Here is a 7,728-nt window from a genome sequence, read left to right as displayed (position 1 = left end):
ATTTGAAAAGTTCTGACTTTTGCTCCTTATTTTCCATAGGTTTTATCAATTGTTGAAAGGGGACTGTACATTTTCATTTTTATGTATCATTTTAAAACAGTCAAATGCACACCAAATGTTTTGACACTTTTTCGTGGGTCATCATTTTATTACTTACTGATTCAACAGCTCGGTCCATTTTTTTCTTTCTTTCTTTTTTTTTTTGTGGAAAACTTTTGTCTCTCCATTTTCCATACATAATGGCATACCATCTGCAAACGAGACAGGCAAACCGTGTGGTAGAATTCATCAAACGGAGAATAAAAGGTGACCGTGCCGATTCAGGTGGACTAAATGTCGATTGTGAAGAAAAAAAAGAGACAGGCTTACCTTAGTTGGAAATGGTCTGGAAAGTTATAATAGAACAGTGAATTCACTCACTTTTGTAGGCAGACTACATAATTCATGTGCGACAACAGTTGCTACCTTACTGAACTGTCACAGAAGTTGGATTGTTAAACACTTGTCTGTCTGAGTGCACCCTGGAGTCTCTAGACAAAATTAGATGACTGAGACTGTGCTGTCTGGTAGTCCATTCCACCCCTGTCTCCCCTGCTACAACCCTCTATATTGTGAGAAGAAGATTAGATTAATTACAACACTCCATAAGTGAATGGAATGAGAAGAAACCCAACAACTAGTACCCACTACAATGCACTTCACAGTGGTTTGCGGAGTATAGACGCACCTGTGGATATCGTTAAAACCCCCGGTAGGATATACGAGGGGTGCGAACAGCTTCAGATGTTGAGTGACTGTCGTGAAAGACACGTACTCGTGTGAGACGGCATTTTCGGCACCTGACAGAATTCGGAAGGAGCCACATCGTTGGTCTCCATTCGGCCAGCTGGTCGATTTGTGCAATATCCACATTTACGAGGTATTTAGAGGTGGCAGTGGCACGGTGTCAGACCACGTGGGAACGCCAGGTCGGATGTACTCGTCACCGAGCTTCCGGCTGACCGCAGTGAAGGACCGTCACCGTACCGTGCACCGAATGTACCGTAACCTCTCCGTACTGCACTTGCCGTCCGAGAACCAGTAATGCACTCCCTCCAACACCTGTGTCATCCCGCACTATCAGCCAGGGAGTGGCAGCAGCCAGACTGTGAAATTACCTTCCTGTGTGCGGGCTGCAACACAGCACAGGCACCACTACACAGACACCGGCATTCCGAGTTTTGCCACGGCTGGGAAGCATGGGCCACTGACGATCGGTGCCGCACTGCATTCGGCAACGAATTGCGTGTCTGCATTGCCCTGGATGCACTTCATCAGCGACTGTGGCTGTGACCGGTGGAGAGGTCCCAGTCTCGCAACGTTTCAGAGAGGCACAGTACATTACTCCTGGCAACGTAGCATGGGGAGCCGTCGGATACGACTTCAGGTCACAGCTGGTGGTCATTCTGGTGGCACAGTGGTATGTCACGGACATTCTGCATTACCTCTAGTATAACAGTATCGTGGTGTCATTTTTTGACAGGACAGTGCTCGTCCGCACACGGCACGGTGCTGACGTACTTTTGTGGTCGGTGAGATCCCCAGTTCTGCTCCTGACAGAACACGTGTGGGACCAGCCCTCACATCAAATCTGTAACAGTGCCCAGCTCTGTGATGCTGAGGAGAAGAGAGGATATAGCAGATTTATGACACCCTTCCCGACAGAATCAGTTCATGCATCCGGAGCGGAGGAGCTGCAATGTCGTATCGATAAGTGGGCTCGTACTTCCTAGTTCTTTGTAAAGTAGGCTCAGTTTTTTAATCACTGGGATAACTTCACGACCCCTCTCAACTTGTGCAATTTCATTTAGTTTCCTCCTCCCATTTTGTGTCCTTCACTTTTTCAGTCTGGCAGTGTAAATAGCAAAATATCGTACGCATTGAAGGCACATTCAGTTGAGAAAACTAATAAATTACGAGACAGAAATAATGTTCCGAACTTTACTATAGAAGATAAAGTACTGCTGGTGGACATGTGTAAAAATGAAAGGGATATTATTCTAGCTTTCAGAACTATAGTTAGTCCTTGTGGAGCAGAGAGGTATATTTTGACTATCTTGTCTCCTGCAAAATACTGCCCATTACAACTTATACATTTGTACCATCAGTGCTTCCACTGTTGAAACATTTTTTGTAGTCATCTTTAGAAATGTCTGGCAGCTCCTCCCTCAATGTTGTCAAATTGGTGTCATTTTGTGGCCCTGTTCGTGTGTGGAAATAACAAAAAATTGCACGGAGCCACGTCAGGTGAGTACGATGCACGGGGCTGTGGAACAGTGCCGTTTTCGGCCAAAAAACTGCCTGACAGAGATGGCTGTGTGTGCAGGTGCATTGTCATGGTGGAAGAACCAGTCTCCTGTCTGCCAAAAAATGGGTCTGTTTTGACAGACACTGTTGCGCTATCTTCTCAAAACCTCCAAATAAAAGGTTCGATTGACATTCTGACCTGGGGGGAAGAAACTCTGAATATTTAGGCAGTCAATGGATGTCCCAGAATGAGGTCTGTCATCGTTCGACATATCACCATTTCTAAATTGAGCAAACCACTCGTACACTCAAGTTTTTCCCACAGTGTCATCTCGGTAAGTTGTTTTCGAAATTAAAACAGTTTTGTCAGCATTTTTACCGAGCAGAAAACATAATTTCACAGCTGCACATTGTTCACTTAAACTTGCCACTGTAAAAAATGAAACGAGAATAAAACAGTGCTAGCAGAAACAATCACTGCATACGAACAGAACTACCCAGGTCGATAACACAAATGACACCGAACTGGCAACGAGTTTTGCTATATGCACGTAGCAGTAGAAATGCGTACTACACGGGCTCCGCCCACGGCAATGTTATTCTCGTCTATTGGCAACGTCGTATATTCACCTCCTAAAGGTAAGTGAGTCTACCTCACAACTTATTATATGTGGTAGTTCTTGTATAAGAGCACCGAAGATCAATTTGGTGGACACGGATTCAAGAACGCGTCCAGTTTTTTCACATTTATTGTTATTCTTTTCTTTTAGATAATTCTATACAGACCCATATATGTAGTAAATAAAACAGAAAGAAACCTTCCACATGGAAAAAATATATTAAAAACAAAGATTCCATGACTTACCAAACGGGAAAGTGCTGCTAGATAGACACAATAAAAAACACACACACAGAATTTCAAGCTTTCACAACCAACGGTTGCTTCGCCAGGAAAGAGGGAAGGAGAGGGAAAGACGAAAGGATATGGGTTTTAAGGGAGAGGGTAAGGAGTCATTCCAATCCCGGGAGCGGAAAGACTTACCTTAGGGGGAAAAAAGGACAGGTATACACTCGCGCACACACAAAGGCAATTGCCTTTTAATATGTCTGCTTGTGTCTGTATATGTGTGGATGGATATGTGTGTGTGCGCGAGTGTATACCTGTCCTTTTTTCCCCCTAAGGTAAGTCTTTCCGCTCCCGGGATTGGAATGACTCCTTACCCTCTCCCTTAAAATCCACATCCTTTCGTCTTTCCCTCTCCTTCCCTCTATCCTGACGAAGCAACCGTTGGTTGCGAAAGCTTGAAATTCTGTGTGTGTGTGTTTTTATTGTGTCCATATATGTAGTAATATATTTAAAGGTGCCAGTGGAAGAAACTGCTAACACACGAGAGCGTAGTTTTTACATATTACGTGTTATCTGTTTGGTTAAATCTGTAAATTGTAAATTGAGGTGGACTTATTTGTAACTTTTTCTACAAATTAAATAATGAAAAATCTAGATTGGAATATCGACAATATTATGAAAATGGCAGACTGCTACTCTCTGTAAAGATGACATGCTGAGCTGCAGACAATCTCCAGCTGTTGTAGCCAGAGGTAATGGTCATGTGTGCATGAGGTGTGCCTCCTTGTCTGAATGTGTGTCTTTTCTTTTCTGAAGAAGTCTTCGGCTGATAGCTCAGTTGTAACAGTTTTTTAATTGTACTTGTCTGCAACTCAGCATGTCATCTTTACAGAGAGTAACAACCAATCCTTTTCATAATATTTTTTTCCTACAGATTGTTACACCATTCTTTAGCTATGTAATCTGCCACATGTATAGCAAAATTGTTAGTAAGTCACAGAAAATTATTTACTTGTAACACTGTCTTTGCTTTTGTGGGTTAGCACTGTCTTTACCACAAAGTTCCTAGAAAAGTTTTGAGAGCAAATATATGACTCTTTGTTTTGTACATTAGAGAGAATAAATGTAAGGGGGAAAATTATAGTAACATCTGTAAAGTAACGATGTTCGTTCTGAATGTCAGTGACTGATTTAATACACCACATATTTCTGAACCCTCGTGTTTCTTTTCTTGTGCATTAGAAAACAGGATACGACATAATAAACGAACGTGTAAATAAAGTGTAATTCAATATGTGTAAGACATTAAAGAGGAACTTAGGTGAGCTAAGGTTAACTGAAGTCACAACATTAATAAAGCAATTTTGAATCTCAGTTTTCCTCATTATTCACTCGAAGGCTTTTCAAATAGTAATTCTTCACAGGAGGACTATAACAAATACATACTTTTTGTCGACAGAATTCGGTCCGTCATATTTTCTCGCTAATGCCGAGGTAATTGAAATTGCCTTTCTACTTCTTTTTTGTAATGAAACATTTACAAAATCTGCATTCACTCGATGTTTCGCCTTTGGTGACGTTCTCTCTTGCTTCTCTTTCAGTGGACGTGGAATTGCTCCTTCTTAATTATAAACACACACGAGCATTTGTAGGAAAATAAAAGAGACTAAAGATGTTCAACAGTAGAGCCAAAATAATGCTAACCCTCAAACACGATTATTTTAGGTTTTCCTGTCGCTACAATGTAAAATGAAACAGTGACTGTAACAACCTTATGAGTTCACTGATATACATTAAATTAAATTCATACGCTACTAACATTAAAAAAGTCCTCAACATTTTAACAAATGTCGTACGTAAACCATTTGGTAGCAATAGATTGCTAAGCCACACTTGCAGTATTTTTAACATCTGCTGAATTTTCTCTTGTGTATGGATCCATGGGGTATAGGAGACAATTATTACATGATCCTAGTACTCTGAAGAACAATGATACAAGTGTATACAAACAATCATCTGAACACAGTGAAGTCATCCGACCGATCGATGTTCAGATTTGCCCACTGGTGGTGAAGCAGTGTTCCCACATGTGTAGTCACGATATACAAAAAACTGGATCACTATTGTTGTTACCAACCTAACCAAACAGTCATCTTCTTAGCTTTGTTCAGCTCAGTTCATGTCGTTCACTCTGAAACGTATGGCCGTGACAAAATTTCTCCACCTGGTATGATTTGTAGCAAGTCTCTTCACTTTACTCCAGGTTTTCCCATCCTCCGCAGCTTCTCTCTCGATCATCCTTTTCCACTTCTGTTTGGGACGACCACATTTTCTGACTCCTCGGCGGTTCCGATCCGATGCCATCCTTTCAAAAGCTCCATCTGGTTTCCGCAATGTATGCCCGATCTAGTTCCATTTTCTTTCTTTAATTTGTATATTGATTGGTTGCCGATTTGTCTCCCTCCAAAGATCTTCATTTGTCATAATATATGGCCATCTCACATTTAAAATATGCTGGAGACAGTGGTCGATAAAAACTTGGAGCTGGTTTTTGATGTGGTTAGTCACCTTCCCCAAGTTCCTACGTCCGTTCCATTAATGGCCAGCCTATTCGTGACGGTCAAATTTATCCACATTTCTTTGGTTTTGTGAACATTTATCTCGAGGCCTGCAACTTCTGCTCCTCTCTGTAATGTGGCCAGTTTCTCTCCGATGTCTCGAAATCGTTGTGCCATTGAGCAGTCATCTTCTAACTCGATTAACAATTTTTGATGCCACTGCTATGTTGACATTGTGGCATGACACTGTTTTCTTCCAAAGAACGAGGTCATAAAATAATGTATATAGCCAACAAATGATTCTAGCAGTTCAAATGGAACTACTTTTTGTTAGCATGTAATGCATTTGAAACCACGACAGTTAGTGTACTCACAGTAATTCTCGGTAAACTGAGGGTTAGCACTTTCTACCACTGACACCTTTTGTGAAATGGGAATAAATATGTTATAAAATTTCTTCTGTTTCTTCCGTTGTCCCCCACCTTAGGTGGGTGATCGACACAACAGACTCTCAAACGGAGGACCGGGGTTCGATTCTCGGTACTGTCAGGGATCGTTCCTCGGTGGAATGATAGACTGGGTGTACTCGGCCTTGAGATGCTGCCCGGCTGACAGGTAGTGATCCGAGGTCGGAATGTCGACAACAGCTGGGAGTGCCGTGTTCTGACTGCGTTCCCCCGTACCGGTGACGAATAGCTGAGGACGATACGGCGGTCAGTCAATTAGTACACAGTCTTCGGGGCCTGATCACTGGGCCTTCTTCTCATTTTCCCTTTCTTCAGTTATGTCTGACCTGTGATAGGGTCTGGTAATGACTGGCAGTTGCGCATCCATCATGTGGCAGTTGTTTTACTTTAATGCTAGTTTCAAATATGCTTCGGTTCCACAGCTACATCTACATATATATTCTGCTAACTACGATAAAGTGCATAGCAGATAGTAAATCCCATTGTGCCAGATATTAGGGTTTCTTCCCATTCCATTTAAGTATGCAGTGTGGGATTAATGATTGTTTGAATGTCTCTGTGTGTGCTGTAATTATTCTAATATTATCCTTATGATCCCTGTGAGAGCAATACCAGGGATTTTAGTATATTTCTAGAGTGATCATTTAAAGCCAGTTCTTGAAATGTTGTTAGTAGACTTTCTTGGGATAGTTTACATCTATCTTCAACAGTCTTCCAGTTCAGTTCCTTCAGTATCCCTGTGACACTCCCACGGATTAAACAAACCTGTACCGTTTGTGCTGCCCTTCTCTGTGTATGTTTTATATCCCCTGTTAGTCTTATCCGGTATGGGTCCCAGACACTTGAGCAATATTCTAGAACTGGTCACACAAGAGGATTTGTAAGCAATCTCCTTTGTAGACTGATTGCACTTCCCCAGTATTCTACCAATAAACTGAAGTCTACCACCTGCTTTATCCATGACTGAACCTATATGATAATTCCATTTCATATCACTACAAAGTGTTACAACTGCATATTTGTATGAGTTAGCTGATTTCAGCAGTGACTCATTGATGTTACAATCATAGCATACCACATCTTTCCATTGTGTCAAGTGCAAAATTTTACATTTCTGAACATTTTAAGCAAATTGCCAATCTCTGCACCTTGTTGAAATCTTATCAAGATCAAAATGAATATTTATGCAGCTTCTTTCATTTAGTACTTCATTATAGATAACCGCATCATATGAAAAAACCTGATTTTACTATTAATATTGTCTGCAAGGTCATTAATATACAACATGAACACCAAGGGTCCAAACACAATTCTGTGGGGCACACTCCAAGTTACTTCTACATCTGACAATCACCCTCCAACTGTGTGCACCCTCCCTACCTAAAAGTCCTCAATCCAGTCACAAATTTTGCTCGATACCCCATATGATCATACTTTTGACAATAAATGTAGGTACAGTACTGAGTCAAATGCTTTTCAGAAATTGAGAAATACAGTCTCTACACGGTTTCCTCGATCCAGAGCTTTCAGTGTACCTCGTGAGAAAAGTACAGGTTGTGTTTCACACGAC

Source organism: Schistocerca piceifrons, chromosome 10 (assembly GCF_021461385.2).
Source record: "Schistocerca piceifrons isolate TAMUIC-IGC-003096 chromosome 10, iqSchPice1.1, whole genome shotgun sequence".
In the NCBI taxonomy this organism is placed as follows: Eukaryota; Metazoa; Arthropoda; class Insecta; order Orthoptera; family Acrididae; genus Schistocerca; species Schistocerca piceifrons.
The sequence above is the reverse complement of the archived record's forward strand: the minus strand, read 5'-3'. Positions refer to the sequence as shown.